Source organism: Myotis lucifugus, unplaced genomic scaffold (genome assembly GCF_000147115.1).
Source record: "Myotis lucifugus unplaced genomic scaffold, Myoluc2.0 scaffold_1035, whole genome shotgun sequence".
NCBI lineage: Eukaryota > Metazoa > Chordata > Mammalia > Chiroptera > Vespertilionidae > Myotis > Myotis lucifugus.
In genome coordinates, this window is record NW_005872083.1 from 45965 (window position 1) to 58412 (window position 12448).

Here is a 12448-nt window from a genome sequence, read left to right on the forward strand (position 1 = left end):
ATTTGCTTTCTGTATTGTCTGTCTCCTCTCACTAGAATAGAGTTCCATGAGGCAGGAATTGGTATCCATTTTGTTCACCACTTGATACAGAGCACTTACAACAATGCTCAGCACATGGTAGGTGCTCAGAAAATATATGCAGTTAACAAGAACCCAAATCATTCTGGAGGTCCACAGCTCTTCTCTGGTCACTCCTATCTTCTACATGTCCCATTCTTCATCTCCCTAAGCCTAATATGTTAATGTTCTCAAGGCTCCATCATCAGTGTTTTGTTTTGCTCATTCTATTCCTTTTATGCATCACATGGGCAAGGCTGTATTAGGGTTTATTTAAAGATCAATATGATAATGTACATAAGGAATCTGTGCCAGGCCTTGACACACTAGGCTAAATACTTATCCTTTAGAAGCATACAAAAAGTAGGAATCTGACTTATAAGTTCTACACACAAAAGCTGACAAGCGTGTGACTTGTATAACCATTAGATATGACTTTGGGACCTGGCGTTGTACTGAGTTGTTCCTCTGGGTTACAGCTCAACATGGCCTCTGGATACACCATGATGGACCTCATCTGTCTGGTGGAAAATCAGAATAATCAGCTGACAGTAAATACAACAGCACTGGAGATTCTAGACAAGATGTCTCAGCCTGTGGTGGTGGTGGCCATCGCAGGTCTGTATCGAACAGGAAAATCCTATCTGATGAACCGCTTGGCAGGACAGAACCATGGTGAGTGTTATTCTGGGGCAGCAGCTATTTGCTTGGAGACAGAGGTAACACAGACTTATCACACCTCCTTCAGGGACATCTTAAAAAAGAGCCCAACTTCTTCCACACAAAAAAAGTTCTGTCACCACCATATAGATACCTTAAACCCCATTGTTCCACAAAACCTCACTCATTGAGCAAGTAACAAGGAGTTCCTCACTCTCCCTAAAGATCCACCCATTATTCTTGATCCCATCCACTTTTTCATCTGAGGAGCTCGGCTCCAGCAATTATTCCCTTCCTTTATCTCCCATCACTTTTGCCTTAAACTTTAGGGCCATTTCAACTAGGACACAAATAGTTCTCAACATGTCCTGTTTTTAAAAAGGGATGAAAGGAACAACAGACAACAGTATATTCTATATATCCCATAGCTCAATGGGACTACAGTCTAATTTTTTGCTTCATTTCTGAGTAAAACTTTGCTAAATTTTACCTTCTTTTCTTTATCTAGTCTTTTCAATATGTGAATCATAATACAGCAGAGTGGACAAAACATACACATATACAAATTTAATAAACATAAAGTGATGCTCTGTGTAATCACTGTCCATATCAAGAAACAAAACATCACCAGCACCCGAAAGCCCTAGATGTACCCTCTGAAACCTCACTAGAGCTCACCAGTGTTTTGATTTTCATGGTTCATGCTTTCACTCTTCCTCTTAAAAGTGGTTTTAAAAGCTGTGTCTGCATTTGTAATAATAGCTTAAATATTATATAAAGGAAAGTCCATTCAGGTATTCTTTGGAGTCTTGCTTCTTTTGCTCAAGAAAAAGTTTAAGTTTTACCGAGTTTGTGATATGTATCTGTAATTTATTTATTTTCACTATTTTATAGTATGCTATTGTGAGAAAATACCATCACTTATTTATCCATTTGTTGTTGATGAGCAATGGTTTTTTTTCTAGTTTTTTTTTACTTTTATGAATGATGCTGACATGAGTCTTCTTGTTTGTATATCCTGGTGCACATGTACACAATCTGCTTTGTGTGACAGGCACAGAAATAAAATTGCTGGGTCATGTAGTATATATGTTGTCAGCCTTTCTAGATACTTTCAAACAGCTTTTCAAACTTAATATGCAAGGAATACATTTATTAACAGTAATTGAGAATTCTCCACACCCTCATAAAACTTTGGTAAAAGTCTTTTAAAATTTGAGGATCTGATGTCTGTATAGGTGCATATATTTGCCTCATTACAAACAAGTTTGAGCATCTCTTCACATATTAATTTTCTCTTTGCATTTCCTATTTCCTGGGGTCATTTTTTCCTTTCTATTAGGTTGCCTTTTTGTTGTTGTTCTCACTGATCTTTAGAGCAATCTGCCTATGTCTTGTAACTCATTTCTCTCTATAAAGACCACACAACATTTTTATTTTCAAATGTCTTCCTCTGTGTCTCATCAGCTCAGCACCATGGGGGGTTAAACCTCAATACACTGAACTGCACTGATTAATAGCAATATCTCTCATTGTCCTCTCACTGTGTCTCTTTCTGTCTCTCCTTCTCTCCCTTCCCTCCCTTTTCCCCATTCTCCTTTTGGCTTCACAATCTTTCCCATTTGCTTCCAACAAAACATTTTTTCTTCATCTTTCTGTAGGGAAATTCTAGACCTCTGATCAGGGGAGAACACTTTTCCTTGCCTATCTTAAATTAATTAAAAGTTAGTTTTTGAGAACAGTAAGGGAGAGGTATCAGTTAAATTCTACTCATGATAACATCAGGTGGTAACGAGGTTATGTTTCTTTGCTGAGAAAGTCTCATGCCTCGAGATATTTTAACACACTTAGGTATAGTCAATAATATTGTAATAACTATGTCCTGTGCCAGCTGGGTCTTTGAAATTCAGTAGGAACACTTTGCAAAGCATGTGATTGCCTACCCACTATGCTGTACAACTAAAACTAATACAAAATAATGTTGAAAGTAAACTGTAATCTAATAAACAATAATACCTGGATTGTGATTCTACCACGCAACAGAAAAAAAAAAAAAGATTCCTGCCCAATCAAGGTCCAGGAGGAATACCAGGTCACTACACTTTCCCCTTGTTGATAACTTTCTTTGAGGATTTTTAACTCACAACTGAGAATGATGATCTCCAATTACACCTACCATTTCTCCCTGAGGGCACTGGGAGTTCAGATTACTCTGTATTAATTAGCAAACAGTCAAATACTATCAAGATGTAGAAGAATGTAGACCATCTCAGGCTTTATACACTCACTGTAGAGACCTCAGTGGATTTCTGGGAAAGTTCTAATCCTCAAAATTGAGTGGCTTGACCCAAGCTGCACTAACCTCCCCTACAGATTCCATCATTTCCATTTCTAGTCCCCACTGAAGGAAACATTGGCCTATGGTGGGTGTTAAAAATGTTAAACTGTTGGACAAGATATATCACACGGGTTCTTGGGTATATCCCTCACATGCTTCCCACCTGTAGTTTTAAGACTTTTGAAAGAGGAGCAACCACATATCGCGGGTGTGTTCTGCCTTCACTTTCATTATATCCCCACCTGAGGCCAGCGGGGGTCGGGGCGGGGAGGGAAACAAAAACCTCATCATTTCATTGCAGAAGAGAGAAGAAATGAAAAAAAAATACAGAAATAAAAGGGAAGGAAAAATCCAACAATGCTGATTATCAGTCCAGTTCCTGGAAAGACACAGAAGAGCCTTTCAAAGGCTAACTAACGAGTGTTTATTAGAGGGACACATACAAGGACATACAGAAGGTCACAGAGAACTAATAGGAGATGAGAAAGCACGCAGAGGGTGGCAATAGCAGTGGCCAGGAAACTATATCACTCCTATAGCCTGAACAACAAAGCAAAAAGGGAAACCAGAATGTGGCAAAGACCAGCACTTTTGGACGGAGGGAAATGAAAGGCCTATGACCCACTATACAGTAACAGAGGCATTAGGGCACTGTGGTTCACTAAGGGGTAAGCGAGGGGAACACATGCTGGACTCCTAGTCTCATGCTGGCACCTCCTGCTGGTAGAACTCCACTAGAATCTGAAGGCAAAGGGAGCTTTTCAGTGTCAAAACAAAGACTATAAATGTCAATAGAGGTTACATTAATTCTGTAACGTGACATAGCTTGAACCATAGATAGTATGGAGTGAATAGGAAACACTAAATGTTTCTTGAGAAGGTCAATAATATGAATAAAGGTTGGATAGGATGTTCTTACTGAAATAAAAGCAACCTTCCTCCCAGCGTGGCATTCACATTCTGATAGTTTTAACCAATATAACCTATGGGCAGCCTGGACTATCTGCTGTTACTGTATCACACATTATCCTCTTCCTTCGCAGGTTTTCCTCTTGGCTCCACAATGAGGTCTGAAACTAAGGGCATCTGGATGTGGTGTGTACCCCACACTCTAGTCCTTCTGGACACAGAGGGCCTGGGTTATGTGGAAAAGGTAAGGCAAAGAGTCTTCTTTGTTCCTGATAATCCACTTTCATTTTAATTTGCTAACTTAATTCAATTTCTATGACCTATTTCTATAAACTGAAAATCCAATTAAGAATAATGAGGTTAAATTTTGTTTACTTGAATTTACTTTCTTGGAAACTTAATACTTTCCTTATTAGATATACATCTTCTTATTATAACACTTGGTTGAAAGTTATAAGATAACACATACTTAGTGAGCATCTAAATTCTTTGGTTTTGTGATAAGTACTACAGATATGCCTTATTGAGGAAAAGGACCAGAGCCTAGTTGGGAGATATGAAATAAGCAGTGTTCTCAGTATAGGATACCAGGGATACAAGGAGTGACATATTTAAGTGATATATTCAAGATAAGAAAAACATCCTGGAGGAAGCTATAATTATGGGATCAATGCACTCTAGTAGTTAAGGTGTCTGACATTGATGGTTTAGAAGGTAGAAAACATAAAAATGGGGTTTTATAAAAAAACATTTAAATAATCTCCAAAAACACTTCAGCTATACCATACAAGTTAAATAAGGTTTTAGTCCAAATCTCTGGGCTTTACAGATGAATTCCTGCCTACTTGCTATAAATTCATGAGCTAGACCTATCAAAAGCATTATAAATGCGATAATTTTAGGTGTTTTGTCTTTGCTGTGTTAGTTGCAGTCAATCTTGTGCCCTTATTTTTATTAGCCAGAGTCTGAAGTGAAAGTAGGAGCAGTGGATCTTTGGCTTCCATTACCCCCAAAAGAGTAGGGACAGGAATTTAGATATTCTGAATTTTAATATTAAACTGTAATTGAATTTATTGTGGTGACACTGGTTAACAAATATATATAGGTTTCAGGTCCACAATTCTATAGCACATTATCTGTATACTATATTGTATTTACCACCCAAAGTCAAGTCTCTATCCATCACCATTTATTCCCCCTATTCCCTCTCCCAACTTCTCCCACCCTTCCCTAGCAGTCACCACACTGTTGCCCTGTACATGAAGTCTTTCTTTTTTCTCAATACCTCCAACTCTACATTCCATCCCCACACCCACCTCCAACAGTTGTCAGACTGCTCTCTATCTATGAGTCTGCCTCTATGTTGCTTGTTGGTTCATTAGATTTCACATATGAATGAAATCATATGATACTTTTCTTTCTCCAATGGATTATTTCACTGAGCATAATTCAGGTTTAAAGTACTCAATAATCAAATAATCAACTCAGTATAAGCCCAAGAAGGTCTACTGATTGCTAACAGATTATAGTTTACATAAACTTTTTTTTTTAGCTAATTACATTTGTAAAGGAGTCAAAACATAACTGTCAACTGATAGAAACAGAAATACTTCCTGTCCTTACAACTCTAGTGTCTTTAGCAGTATCCAATTCTATTGCATAGTCACTCATGATTTACCCTGAGTGTGTTATGTTCAGCCTCATCATCTATTCCTACCACACATGTGACCACTACTTCAATCAAACAACATAACAGGTAGTACCTTTGTATTAACACACTCTCTGACAATTCTGATTGGCTTCTGTAGACCCTTCCACAAGCCTGGTACTTTTCGCTCCAGAATTCCACATTCTGGCCATTCTTTAAAGCAAAACCCTACTAGTTTCAAATAATGTGATTGTATCTCATCCAGACATGATCCCTTCTTGCTCTGAAATCACAAAGTAATTTTTCTGGGTTTTGTATTCCCATTTGTCTTTTATGTTGTAACATTGGCTTGCACTCCTGGCAGAGCTGATCGCCTTGGATGCATTTACATGTTACCATGTGTATTTGTATCTCCAGCAAGTCATCTCTGAAAGTCAGAGATTGCCCTATGAAACTTTATATCCCCCAAACTAAATGAGGTATCTGGCATTTTTTAAATGTACAATGAGAAGTTGGTGAATTTAATTGACTAGCATTTGTGTCACTAATATGCTCATAGAACAGAAAAACTTGAAAATAAATTTTACCCACTTATCATTGGATACTTCTATGTTCTTGGGAGTATTTTAAATGTTTGATACACATTTACATTGTCATTCACTTCTCTTTTTTTTTTTTTAATATATTTTATTGATTTTTTTACAGAGAGGAAGGGAGAGAGATAGAGAGTTAGAAACATCGATGAGAGAGAAACATCGATCAGCTGCCTCCTGCACATCTCCTACTGGGGATGTGCCCGCAACCCAGGTACATGCCCTTGACCGGAATCGAACCTGGGACTTTCGGTCCACAGGCCGACGCTCTATCCACTGAGCCAAACCGGTTTCGGCGTCATTCACTTCTCTTAATTGTGAAGGAACACAAGCCATGAGATGAGTCAATGTGAATACCCAAAATGAGGTTTGTATTTACCACTGTCTTCACGGTGGATGTTATTTGCCCTATTGTTCAGTTATTCTAGAGCTGCCATAGTTCATGAACAACTGAACAGAGAATGAACTGTAGATACCTAAGTCCCATTCTTTGTACTTTCAAGGGCGACTCAAAAAATGGTTCATGGATCTTTGCCCTGGCCGTGCTTCTGAGCAGCATGTTTGTCTACAACAGCATGAACCACATAAACCGCCAAGCCTTGGAGCAGCTGCAGTATCCTTCCAGGAACCAAACCACCATGTGTCATGGAGTCTATGGGAATGTAACTGAGACTATTTTGTTATTGTTTTCATTGTTTTTTTCTCATGTCAATAATCATGGTTGAGGTGAAAGGGACACTGGGTGAATGGTACTGTTCATAAAAAGTATTTCCGGAGTCCCAGCAACAACACAGAACAGGGTAATGATTAAAGAACCAGCTCTGGGCAGTGGACTTCACCAAACAAGTTTTAAGCGCAATAGAGAAAATAAACCCAAGATACTGGATAGAGAGGCTATATAGCCTCGGAGGCCAATCCAGAAACACTGCCACACAGAGGCTGAGCTACGAACTGACTCTTAGGTAAATACAAATTAAGGCAGTCTGGGACATAAATACGGCCTGCTTTAAAATAAGGACTGTGGTTTACAACACGGAGGAACAGTGTATCGCAGGGAAATTCAACATTCTCCTGAATACCTGGCAAGACTAAGGCGAGCCAGACTGAAGAGTAGAAGAACTGAAGGACCTTCACTACTGCAAATTTTTATTTATTTCTTTTAATTCTTTTTTCACCTTTTAACTAAGAAACCAATTTTTTTTCTTTTTCCATCACCTGATTTTACCCTTTTAATTACTACATTTTTATTTTTAACCAGTATTATTACTGCTACCATTTTACCATTTTTTAAAGTGTCATTTTATTTTCTCTTTATTTTATTTTGGGATCGGTGTTCTACATTCTATTTTCATTGTTCCTTTAGCATCATTTTTATCTACCTCAATTTTATCTCTATGCTAAAACCCTCTTCCTCACTTTTCCCCTTTTGTTGTCCTGTTTCTCTTACTCTATTCCTGATTTAGACTTTCCCTATTCCTTCTTTTTACCCCCTGTCAAAATTTCACCCTACTTATATATCCAATTTCTCATCCACTGCTCTAAATCCTTATACACCTCTCCCTTATCTTTCTTCACTATCCAAATTTTTTCTTTTATCTTTCTATTGTTTTGTTGCTGTTTGCTTGATTGTTGAACATATTGTTTTTTGTTTTTGTTTTTGTTTTTTAGGATTGATTGTGAGGTTGTTTTGCTTCTTCTTTTTTTTTCCTGCTGTTTATTTTTCTCCCCCCCGCCCCCAGTTATTCATGTGCTTCTATTTTCCCTTGCCTCACTTGATATTATTCGTTGTTTGTAGTTTGCATTCATCTCCAGGGATCTGATGCTTGAAATTGTTGGGATTAGTGGCAGTTCTATCGGAGTTTTCTCCTCATATAAATAGTCTCTTCCCCTCTTCTACTTCATTCTCTTTTCGCTCTTTTTTTTTCCATCTCCCTTTTCCCAATTTAATTTTTGCACTCCAATTTTTTCTTTTCTTTTTTCTCTTTTATCTTTTTCGCTTCTTTCTTCCTTATCCCATAATTCTCTTAACTCGGATGGTCACCTTTATTTGGGGTTATTAATATCATGAATACATTTGTGTTCAGTGCCTGGTGCCTTGTGCCTTGTTGTGTTGTATTTTGTGCCTTTAAATCAATGCAGCAGATCCAAGCAACAGCAGCCTCCTGAGCACCAAACCCTCTGTCTGAGGAACAGCGGCTGTACATGAAGCCTCCCCCCACCAGCCAGAAGAGCCACCACAGCTGTGAACAGCACCCACCAGAGGAGCTGCTTCCAACTGAGGAGCAACTGCTACTAAAAGCACCTGAGGAGCAACCACAGCCTGAGGAGCCACTGCCACCCAGGGAGCAGCCACTGAACAACTCAACATCTAGATATGTCGGTGAGATCAAACATGGGTAGACAAAGAAACCCCCAAAGGAAAGAAAAGGAGAACTCACCAGAAAAGCAGCTAAGTGATACAGAGGCATGCAAAATGACAGAAAAATAATTCAGAATAAGGGTCCTAGAGTGCATAAACTGGATGGAGGAAAAAAAATCAATAACTTATGCAAGAAGCAAGAAGAAAGAGATGAAAACAATTAATAAATTATGTAAGAATCAAGAATAAATGCAGAATGATATAGCTGCAATAAAAAACACCATTGAAAGTATCAACAGTAGACTAGGAGAAGCGGAGGACCGAATCAGTGAATTAGAAGACTAGGAAGCAAAACACACCCAAACTGAACTGCAATTGGAGAAAAAAAAATTAAAAGACAGGAGGAGAGCCTAAGGGAGCTTTGGGACAACATGAAACGAGATAACATACGAATAGTAGGGGTGCCAGAAAAACAGAAAGAGGAACAAGGATTAGAAAACCTATTCGAAGAAATAATATCAGAACACTTCCCTAAGGTGGGGAAGAAAAAAGTCACACAAACACAGAGAGTCCCAAACAAGGTGAACCCGAAAAGACCTACACCAAGACACATCATAATTACCATGGCAAATGTTCAGGACAAAGAGAGAATCTTACAGGCTGCAAGAGAGAGATGGAAAGTTACATACAAGGGATCTCCCATTAGATTATCAAATGATTTCTTAAAAGAAACACATCAGGCCAGAAAAGAATGGACAGAAATTTACAAAGTGATGCAAAGCAAAGGACTGAATCCAAGAATACTCTATCCAGCAAGGCTATCGTTCAAAATTGAAGGGGAAATAAGAAGCTTCACAGACAAAAAAAAAAGGCTAAGGGAGGTTATCACCACCAAGCCAGCAATGCAAGAAATGCTAAAGGGACTGGTGTAAAAAGAAGAAATAAAAAGCTCAGAAAGAAAACAGCCACACAAAAAAAGAAATGGCTTCAAACAAGTACCTTTCAGTAATAATTTAAACGTAAACAGACTAAATGCTCCAACCAAAAGACATCGAGTGGCTGAATGGATAAAAAAACATGACCCATACATTTGCTGTCTACAAGATACCCACCTCAGAATAAGGGACTGACACAGACTGAAATTTAAGGGATGGAAAAATATCTTTCAGGCAAATGGAAATGAAAAGAAAGCTGGGGTAGCAATACTTATATCAGACAAAATAGACCTCAAAGTGAAGGCCATAACAAGAGATAAAGAAGGCCACTTCATAATACTAAAGGGATCAATACCACAAGAAGATATAACCCTCATAAATATATATGCATCCAAGGCAGGACCACCCAAATACATTAAAAAAAAACTCCTGAAAAATATCAAAGGAGAGATCGACAACAATACAATCATAGTAAGGGACATCAATACACCACTGACATCACTGGATAAAACCTCTAGACAAAAAATCAGCAAAGAAACAGCAATCATAATGACTCACTAGATCAGATGGAATTAATTGACATCTTCAGAACACTTCACCCCAAAGCCACAGAATATACATTCTCCTCAAGGGCTCATAGGACACTTTCAAAAATAGACCACATATTGGGTCACAAACGAAATCTCCCCAAATTCAAGAAGATTGAAATCATATGAAGCATCTTCTCAGACCATGATGGCATAATATTAGAAATAAACTGCAATAAAAAGAAACCCAAAATACTCAAACACTTGGAAGCTGAATAGAATGTTATTAAATATTGATTGGGTTACCAATGATATCAAAGAAGAAATTAAAAACATCCTGGAAACTAATGACAAAGAAAACACAACTATCCAAAACCTATGGGACACAATGAAAGCAGTCCTGAGAGGGAAGTTTATAGCTCTACAGGCCTATCTCAAAAAACAAGAAAAAATGGTAGTAAATCATCTAACTCTACATCTCAAAGAATTAGAAGGAGAGCAACAAGAAAACCCCAGAGTGAGCAGAAGGAAGGAGATAATAAAGATTGGAGCAGAAATAAATGACATAGAGAACAAAAAAATATATAGAAAAATCAATGAAACCAAGAGCTGGTTCTTTGAAAGGATAAACAAGATTGACAAACCTCTAGCCAGGCTCACCAAGAAGCAAAGAGAGAGGACCCAAATAAACAAAATCAGAAATGATAGAGGCGAAATAACAACAGACCCCACAGAAATACACATGATTGTTAAAAAAATACTATGAACAACTCTACTCCAACAAACTAGACAACCTGAAGAAAATGGACAAATTCCTAGAAAAATACAACCTTCCAAAACTTAATCAGGAAGAATCTAAAAATCTTAATAGGCCATAACTATGGAAGAAATTGAAGCAGTCATCAAAAAGCTTCCAGCAAACAAAAGCCCAGGACCAGACGGCAACACAGAGGAGTTTTACCAAACATTCAAGGAAGAACTAAAACCTATCCTCCTCAGACTACTGCAAAAAATTCAAGAGGAAGGAACACTTCCAAGCTCACTCTATGAAGCCAGCATTACCCTAATACCAAAGCCAGGTAAAGACAACACAATGAAAGAGAATTACAGGCCAATATCCCTCATGAACATAGATGCCAAAATCCTCAACAAAATCTTAGCAAATCGGATCCAGCAATACATCAGAAAGATCATACACCATGACCAAGTAGGATTTATCCCAGGGATGCAAGGATGGTACAATATACGCAAATCAATAACCGTGATACATCACAAAAAAAAATTGAAAGAAAAAAATCACATGGTCATATCAATTGATGCAGAAAAAGCATTCAACAAAATCCAACACCCATTTTTGATAAAAACTCTCAGCAAGGCAGGAGTAGAAGGATCATACCTCAACATAATAAAAGCCATGTATGACAGACCCACAGCCAACATCATACTCAATGGACAAAAACTAACACCATTTCCCCTAAGAACAGGAACAAGACAGGGATGCCCACTCTCACCACTCCTGTTCAACATAGTACTGGAAGTGGTAGCCATTGAAATTAGGCAAGAAGAAGACATAAAAGGCATCCAAATTGGAAAAGAGGAAAACTGTCCTTATTTGCAGATGACATGATATTATACATACAAAACCCTAGAGACTCCATCAAAAAGCTACTAGACTTAATACATGAATTTGGCAAAGTAGCAGGATACAAAATTAACGCCAAGAAATCTGAGGCATTTCTATACACCAATAGTGAACTTTCAGAGAGATTATAAAAACAATCCCATTTACCATCGCACCAAAAAAATTAAGCTACCTAGGAATAAACTTAACTAAAGAGGTAAAAGACCTCTACTCAGAAAACTACAGGACATTGAAAAAAGAGATAGAGGAAGACATAAACAGATGGAAGAACAGACCGTGTTCATGGATTGGTAGAATCAACATCATTAAAATGTCCATACTACCCAAAGCAATCTATAAATTCAACGCACTTCCCATTAAAATACCAACGGCATACTTCACAGATCTAGAATGAACTCTCAAAAATTCATCTGGAATAAAAAAAAGAGCCTGAGTCGGGAAAATGGCGGAGGCTTAGACGGACGTGTTGGTGCTTTATCCCGGAGCAGATAGGGGCGAGCAGCTGAAACGGGTAACAATCAGCCCGATCAAGCTGGGGAGGCTCAGCTGAGAGGCAGTCTGCAGCCAGGAAAGACAGAGAACTCCTAAAAAATGAGGATGGTTAGAGATTGAGGCTGAAACCTCCCCCTGGGCGCCAGCGCAGCGTCGAGACCGCGCCATCTTGGGTTGCGGCTACCGGTTACTGGCATCCAGAGAAAGGATACTAAACCAGTGCCTACCAACCCGGAGGCAACGACTCGCAAGCAGCGCGACTACAAGAGCCCAGCGGAGACCTGCACC

General features: G+C 38.4%; 1 pseudogene; it reads left to right on the forward strand.

The window, feature by feature from the left end:
* The first annotated feature begins 542 nt into the window (after positions 1–542).
* The window catches only part of LOC102418856, a 25215-nt pseudogene continuing 13309 nt past the window's right edge, over positions 543–12448 (forward strand).